Genomic DNA, 9,475 nt, shown 5'->3' on the forward strand with positions numbered 1-9,475 from the left:
TAGATTAAATTAAGAACGATTACACTAACCTCTTGATGCACCGCAAATGTTCGCGCTTTGAGATTCGCCTTTAGGACACCGATGTTGTCCCTCTAGCTTGTCCACACCAAGAACACCTATGGCAGCCCTTGAACAGCTTCTAAAGCTTTTTCTATTAATTAGAAATTCAAGTTCTACCTTTTAAGAGATTAGAGATGTAAACAGGACACTAGAAACAATATCTAGTGTTCTTAATTCAAGAGATTGATGCCTAATCTCTTTGAATTGATGAGAGATAAAGAAGAATAGATGAAGAGCCACAAAATGGCGTGACAAAGGAGAGGAGTGGCTGCTGGTTGTTTTTCTTTTTCACAACAACACTTATATAGCTAGGTTAACACATTAAACCCTTGCCACATGTCACCCTTTGATTAGCTCTAGGTTTAAGTGACCCAATCACATTGTGCCAAGTGTCAAACCTATATTTAATCTTGATTTTAATCATCTTACATGATTAAAAAACATTTGGCAAGCTTATGTGTAATCCCATGTGTCACCATCTCATGGTGCCACGTGTGACACTGTGAAATGACCAAAATGCCCCTGTGTCTTAATTTTAAGTTCTTAACCCAAAATAATTATTTTTTCTTCTTCTAATTTATATCAAATATAAATTAATTAATTAATCTCTATTAATTAATTTCTCATAAATTAAATTCATATTTAAACACTTTAAATATAAATTTAACTTATACTATACATCCAATAATCTAGATTTGGTTTCAAGTCATGCTAGGGACTTTGCAATTTAATTGCAAACCAAACCTATTTAATTGATCTATTAAACTCTTTAATTAATTAATTAAATCAAATTTAAATAGGTGATAACTTGTGTATATGTGTGACTTACTAGGCTCATCACTAATTGGCAATGAGACATGATATCAACTCTTAATATCATCAGAACTCATTCTTACCATAAATGATTTCTCTAAATCATTTTATGAACCTCATAGACCATGGTTAACACCTAGCATAGCATGCCATGGCCACCCAATTAGTAATAAGGTTTACCTTAAATGAACCTATAATCATCTGTTACCATGCACTAGAATCTCTCTGCTACAAAAATCCCAACTCAAGCCGAGTTATGGTTTATGTCAAACTCCATTTGCTATGAATATTATGTTCTCTTTAATTCCAGCTTCTTGATTAAAAGATTTTCTCATCGTAAACTCTTTTCTGAATAAATCTATCTGTCCTGGCCAGGAACTTTAAACATCAAGAACAATTAAATGAACATAGGATTTTAACTCTTTTTACTTAGAGGAATAGATTCTATCTTGATCAACACCTACCTCCATATATAACTAGTAGGAGCCAACAGATGCTCATATACCCATACACAAAGATAAGTATGAAAGCAAGATCAAACTCAAACTACTTATATACAAGATAACTTTGCTATCTCAGTCTAAAGATTATATGCATCGATATGATTTATGACAAAACATTGATAAGAGTAAACTCCATGTGCTTGTCATAAGTGTCACTGGTTCGGCCTACTTATCATTTATAAGTGCCTATCATGTTTGTCATATGGCATGAGACTCACCATTCCATCTTATTTATATCTCATATAAATAACTTGGTAACAAACATGAATACAATCTTTCTGGATAAGTCATGTTCTTATTATGAAGTATCCTCGACAGAACCTATTTATGATACTTTGTGCTAGAAATATTATCACTCATATTCTTAACAACTTAAGAATAATATTTCTAACAAAATATAAATGGACCTTTTCTATTACACATAAATATATTATGTAAAAAGAAAAGAGGAAATGGCTTTTATTTATAAAATATGTAAAAGAAACATACTAAATGATATGCTCTAGGCATACTACTAACAAAACCAAGCCCCAAACCCATGTAACTCTCGCCAAAAGAAAGTCGAGAGAATTGATGAAAACACAAGTACACTGTCGTGTAAGTAGACCCGTAATCAAGGGACCCGTAAGTCTCCGCCGCAAGCTTAAAGAACCTTATGGGAACAATAGTACACTACCCGTAATCAAAGCCCATATAGTTGGCACAAACCCGTAACTCTCAAGCAAAACAAGACCACGCGATTCTCCTCCAGCAAGTTACACAGCCCTACTTTGCGGGACCCGTGTAGTGACACACGGTCCGTGTACTATGCTACAGCTTATTTTCTGACTCTAATTCCCCTCCTATTTTCTTATTTGAATGAGACTCCTAAAGCCTTTCAGACTCAAAATGACCTAACCCTAGAGCAACCAATATAAATAGAAAAGAAAACATCGTGAAAAGAGGTCTGGCCATTGTCATCTGGATCACATTAAGGTTGCTATTGTCGGACTCTACATCAGTACCAAAAGAAATTTTTCAGCTGAAGCTCCACAAGATCAAAGCTACAAACTCTCTTCGGTTCCTTCGTTTCATCTCCTTAGATAGATTTTATTATTTTATTTCTTCTGCATAACTCTCTTTTTATTTTTTTAATTTTTATCATGACATTTGCTGAACTCACCATGAGTGAGTAATTTTCTTATTCTGGATTTGGGAGAGTATGTAACACCCCAAAGTTTGGTAGTGCGCTCATCGCTCCGGTGACTGCCGTCCTGGACAAATTTAGGATGCCTAGAACTGCACTTGATATGAGAGAGGAGACATAAATAATGAAATACAAGAAAAGAAAATACAAGAAAACAAAGGAAAAATAATAGCAAAGAAATGTGATCAAGTTAAACGAGCCGAAACCTAACGATGGTGATCAGACCGAAGTCACTGCAGGACCGTTGATCGCCCTCGATCATGGAACCTCGAAAACATTTTTAGGACTTAAATAGAACCTTATTGAAGAATAAATATCATAAGAAAGATTAAAGAAAAATTAAATAATTAGTACAAAGAAAAGTGAGAAATCGAAAATGCATAAAATACTTGAAATATCAAAAATCGAACGAATCTAACAGGCATTATGGTCATTTGACATCCCGAAGTGTCTTTTGACCTAAATGTCCATTAAAAATAAATAATATTACACTTAGAAAATGAAATGAAAAATTAAATTGGTGGTACCTAAAATAAATAGTGGAAAATCATGGGTTAATGTGGAATAAATGCACATTTGGCTTATTATATGATATAAATTTTTTAGTGGACTACTAAGGGGATTAATTAAATACATAGTGGGACATGTATACACTTAAAATGCAGCTGAATAATTCATCTTCCTCATTTGCATTCAACTTGCCGAAATGAAGAACCTTGAAAGCTCCATGGACGTGTTGTGTAAAGCTTGATTTCTCTCCATTTCAACTCCAATCCTTTAAGTTCCTTCACAAAAATGGTCAACACATCACAAGGAAGATATTGATACCAATTTTGACAAGTTTGGTGAAGGTTTAGCAATTAACAATTAAAGGTAAGTGTTCATGTTTGAGAATTCCTGTGGTAAGGTTTGTGTGCATGTTATGGGTGTTGGTTTGGTGAAGGAAAATTTTGAGTTTGAAGAGTTATTGTTGTTTTCATTTTGGACAGCCATGAGTCACGTTTTTGATGAGATATTTGTGCATATAATTGATGAGAAATAATGTTGATCATGGTGATTTAGTAGCCTAGTGAATTATTTCATGTTCATATGGTGATTTATGCACTTGGATGGGAATTGGTAAGTTGGACGGCACTTTGATGTTGAAGGAAAAATTTCGGCAGCCTTGGGGACACTTGAATAAATGTGTATATTCATGGGAGTGTTGGCAGAATTGTGGCATTAAGGAATGAAGGATATGTGTATGAAATTATTGTGTAAAGTGTATGTGAGAATTAGTGGTGTTTAGGTGTGTATGTAATGGTATTGAGATATTGTAAATGTGAATTATATTTGGTGTGTTGAGGGTAATGGTAATCTGCCCAAAATAATGTTAATGTAAAGTAGATTATACTGTGGTTAATGTACCAAAACAGATTGGTAGGAAAGTAAACAAATTGCAAAGTAAATGTGTGTAGTTGATGTGTGTTAAGCAAAGTAATCAAGGGCAGTGTACATTTTAGCCTATAACCTTAAATGTGTAACCTCAATTGGTATGAGACAAATTTGAGGTGAAACTAGGCACAAAATGTGCCAACTTTCATTGAGAAACCATACCAAAATTCTGCTTGCAAGGTGACCTAAGAAAATGACCAATTCGGATTAGGTACACTTGAGACCTAAAAACTGACCATTTGGGCAGCAGTGAGTGTTTAGGCCATAACTCACTCAAAACAGGTCCAATTGACCGGAAATTTTAAACAGGAATAGTTAAGACCCATACCTCCAAGTCTTATGAAGAAACCAAAGCCCAGAAATGACCATAAGCAAGTCAAAAAGCGTGCACAAGTTCGGGTCCAAAAACTGGCCGAACCAAAGTTGACCAAATTGACCTAAAATTGACCTAATTTGGTACCATTTGACCAGCAGTAGTATAATGACCATAACTTGGCTTACTTAACTCGGATTGACCTGAAATTTTGCCCCGCGTGCAATAAGACCTAGATCTACAAGTTTGTAGTTTCGACCGAGACCCGAAAACGGAGGGAACTAGGCCGTCTGGCTAGGTCAAACCAGTGTCCCGGAATCCAGCAATTTGCATTAAAAATGCACTAAACAAGGAAATGACTTTGGTAAAACGTACCAAACCTAAAACCCTATCGAATATGACATATTAATGACACTAAGACCTAAATTACCTAGAACACGCCGAGGGTCGGATATTAGGTGACTTAGCAAATAAAGGTATTCAAGGAATTGTTTATCAACATTATCGTTAGAGGTAAATTAATTTAGCACCAAAACAATTCAAATTGTGTTTCTCAGTTAACAAGGACTCAACAAAAGGGAAAGAAATACTGAGTCAAGTCCAGGAGACAAATATCAGAGGTTTGTGCACAACAACTGTTTCTTTTGAATTATTTTCAATAGAAATAAATATTCACTATTTGTATATTATTGTTTTAAATTGTGTAAATGAGTTTGATGGACACTTATTGATTGAAAAATATTGTGAATGGTTTGAAATCGTGAAAAATTGTTTGAATGACATTGATGGTTACTTATTGATTGAAAAGAATTGAAATGGTTTGAAACCACAAATTATCATGTATATTGATCGTATTCCTCATTAGCTTGTCTAGTGGGACGAATTGAATTCTCTCCGTCAAGTGTTGAGGTGTGTGCCCGTTGAGGACGAATTGGATGAGTACTCATATTTTTGCTAGCTAGTCGTGTTATTCCTCATTAGTCATCGACTTTGGGACGAATTGAATACCTCATTAGCCATCGGCTTTTGGGACGAATTGAACTATGGATCATGATTAAGCGTGTGATTTATTGATGTGTATTGTGAGATTGTGAAATGGATTTAAACTCATTGACATATACTGCCTTTTGAATTCAAACATGATCTGACTTATGGAAATCTATTGTGATATTGAGAAATGGAGTTTAAATTCTTATTGACCTTTATTGTCTTGAATTTGACTATGGTTTTAAGTATCCACTATTTACATGATTTATGAATTGTGATTTAAATTGTATTTGGTTAATGTTGTACCATCAGACATTGTCTCAAATGATAGCTTTTATTGCCGCAGTAGAGAGATAGACATGTATAGCAGACTAGGTCGCATATACATCCAAATGAGGGATTACCTGCATTATGAGTATACCAAGATTTTGCATTTTGTCAGAATGTATGACATCAGATGTACATTTTGTTTTTGGTTTTGAGCAATGTAAATTCAAATTGTACCTTGAAGTTGTAAAATAATTATGAGTCACTTTGACTTGTAAAAGCTATATTATATTTCCTTATCTCAGACTTTGAAAAAAATTCTATGAAATTGAGTTGATAAATTATTGTGTTGAGAAATATATTGGAGTTGAGATTTGGAACATTATTGAAGTGCTTTTTACAGGTTTTCTGAAGAACTGTTTTGTCCAAAATACAAATGGTACTCTGCCAAAATTTTTACAGAATTCCAAATAAACTAAATGAGTTAGGCTTGTTTCACTTCGCTCACCAAAGTCTTTAACACCTGTAAATAGTGCTCACCACCGTAAAAGAAGTAAGAAAAGTTTTTTTAAAATCCCTTGTAGTGTATTTAATGGGTTATCGTGAGATGGAGTTGTTAAATCATTAGGTATACAACCTGATCATGTTATGCCTTACAAAGGGGTAGGGTGTGACATGTTTTAGTGGTATCAGAGCAAAGTTTTTAAATTCTGTTTTCACCTGTTATTTGAATGTTCTTTCTTCATAGTACAACTGCTCAATATCATTGTTTGATACATACAAGATATTACATTATAAATATGCACTAACGGGAGGAAATCTCCTTGTGTTATTGGTTCAGAGATCTTAAATCCTCGCATTGAATATGGAAGAGGGTGATCGCTCGCCGATCAATCTATTGAGGTCGAGGTGCAAGGGATGCCCTGTGCCTACAAAATGTCAAGTGGTTCAAAGAAGACCACCGCAGCATCAGCAGCTTCCCGTCGCCACAGATGGTCGCAATGTTCCAAAGAAATGGTCGGTAATGTGCCTACTCAAGTCCCAATACAGACACCAAAGGTACAACAACAATCTCCTACAAGGCAGTATGATAAAATGATCAAGTATGGTGCTACAGAGTTTAAGGGACAGATCCTCTAGAAGTCGAACAATGGTTAGAGAGGATGGATAGTGTTCAAAAAGCCACATTGTACGTAAGAGCTTAGATTTGAATACTCAAAGGTCCTTACTACAAGGGGATGCTTATGACTGTGGAAAACCATTCCCACACCGTAGAGCTCGGCAGTTAACATGGAATGACTTCCTCAGGAATTCAGCAGTAAATATATCCCCGATGCTTATGTAGACCGTAAGTCGCAAGAGTTCCTAAGTCTCAAACAGGAACTGATCGATCGAGTATGAAAGAGAATTTTCCCGCTGAGCCATTATGCAAAGAAGTTTGCTTGCTACCACAGGAAAGATGCAAGAGGTTTGAAACCTGCTTAAGCTCAGACGAGTACAAGTGCTCGCTTCAAACACACAAACTTCTCCAACTTGTTTCTCAAGCCCTAGAGTTGGAAAGAGTTGAGTTTGAGACCGCTCCAGAAAAATAGATCGTAGAAGACAGAGAAAGAGGGAAAATCAAGAGGAATGCAGTTCCAAAGTGGTCATACCGAAAGAGGAAGAACTATGGGGGACATGGCAGAGGTGGCAAGAAGTCCGAAGGGAAGATATTCAGATGTAGACTTCTCTATCCGGCCGCCAGAGTACCAGAGGTTCCTATCCTCCCGCCAATGTGAAACTTGTGGAAAGAATCATGGTGGGATATGCTATAAGGCTATTGGAGCCTGTTATAATCGTGGAGGCACAGACACTTTGCCAAGGACCGCACTGAGTCACAGAAGTTGGACCACCTCCTACATCGTAGAAGGGTCGCCTGCAGCCCTCACTAGAAGCTCACAACCACCCAAACAGAGGTAGAGGTAGGGGTAGAGGTAACCCAAAGGCACCCAAGGCATGTTGAAATAATCGAGCAAGCTGCTCCAAAGAAGAGTCTATGCCATGAGACAGAGGGAAGAGGCAGAGACATCCGATGTTGTGGCTGGTACCTTCTCAACTTTTAACCGTAATGTGTTTGTGTTATTTGATCCGGTTCTACCCATTCTTATGTGAGTGCTAGCATCATTGATTGCATTGGTTGCTCCATGTACAAAAATGGACTTTGAGGTGCTAGTAACAAGTCCGTAGGACAGAGGTCGTGGTTAATAGAATGTATAGAGATTGTCCTTTGGTGATTCAAGGACACACTTTCTCGTCATTTCATTGAAATGCCCTTCGTAGATTATGATATCATTTTGGGCATGGATTGTTAGCTAGGCATCATGCCATGATTGATCAGAGGTTGAAGACGTCACTTTTGGCCTTCTCAAGATAGTGATGTGGTAATACATGGGGAGAGGTAGTTATTGCCATCAAACCTCATTTCACCGCACTAGCCAGAAAATGATCGAAGGGGGTGTGAAGCATACTTGGCACATGTGGTCGACACCCAAGTGGGGAGTCCTACTGAAGGACATCCCCAGCACATGACTTTCCGCATGTGTTTCGATGAATTGCCAAGATTACCTCCGAAAGAGAAGTGCGCTTGAAATTAATGTTATGCTCGTGGATCCACTCCATAACGCCATACGTAATGGCACCAGCAGAGTTGAAGGAGTTGAAGATACAAGCATAAGAACTACTTGAAAAGGGCTTCATTCGCCCTAGTGTGTCACCTTGGGAGCAATCTGTTGTTTGTTAAGAAGAAGGATGGTATCCGCTTATGTGTTGACTACCTACAGCTTGAATAAGGTGACAATAAAGAACAGACATCCATTGCCTCGCATTGATGATCCGCTTGATCAATTGAAGGGTGCAACATATTCTCATAAATTGATTTGCGACCGTTACTATCGCTTGAAGGTAAGAGCAGAGTATTCCAAAATCGCCGTAACTCGACATGGCTACTATGAGTTTCTAGTAATGCCATTCGTTAACAAATGCTCCACCGCTTATGGATCTCGATGAACACTATCTTCGCATTCATATCTTGATCAATTTGTGGTGGTGTTTATTGATGACATTTTGATATATTCAAGGAATGCAGAGGAGCATGACAGATATCCGCGATTGTACCGCAGATTTTAAGGAGAAAGAACTATACGCCAAATTGTTAAAATGTGAATTTTGGTCGAATGAAATCTCCTTTTGGGACATGTTGTGTCACCAAGGGATCAAGGTAGATTCCAAAGAAGGTAGAAGCTATTCTAATTGGAAACCGCCCAGAACATCATGCAAATTCGCAGCTCGGTCTAGCCGATATTACCGCTTTGTGAAGGGGTTTTCTATGTTATCTTCTCCATCACCAAGTCGTCTGAAAGATGTAAAATTTCAAAGGATGTATAAATGTCAACAAAGTTTTGATGAGTTGAAGAGGTGTTTGATCAAGCTCCACTCTCACTTTACCTACTCCGTAAAGAATACATAGTTTATAGTGATGCTTCTCACAATGGGTTAGGCTGTAATCGATGCAAGATCTGAATGTCATTGCTTATGCATCACGCCACTAAACCGCATGAGAGGAACTACCCAACACATGATCCGAGTTAGCAAACATTGTTTTTGCTCAAGATCCGAGACACTATTTGTATGGGGAGAAATGCTACATTTTCACGTATCATAAGAGCTTGAAGTACTTAGGTACCTGCATGAATTGAATTTGAGGCAGGGAGATGGTTAGAACTCATCAAAGATTATGATTGCTTAATAGACTCATCACCAGGAAAGCAGAAATGTGGTTGCCGATGCTCTTGTCGCAAGACTCTGGCGGTGTGGTGCCCTCAGCAGTTTCGGCTTATGTCCATGAGATATGTGAATTGGAAAGCACAAGAGATG

This window comes from Hevea brasiliensis, chromosome 3 (assembly GCF_030052815.1).
Source record: "Hevea brasiliensis isolate MT/VB/25A 57/8 chromosome 3, ASM3005281v1, whole genome shotgun sequence".
NCBI classification, from domain to species: Eukaryota; Viridiplantae; Streptophyta; class Magnoliopsida; order Malpighiales; family Euphorbiaceae; genus Hevea; species Hevea brasiliensis.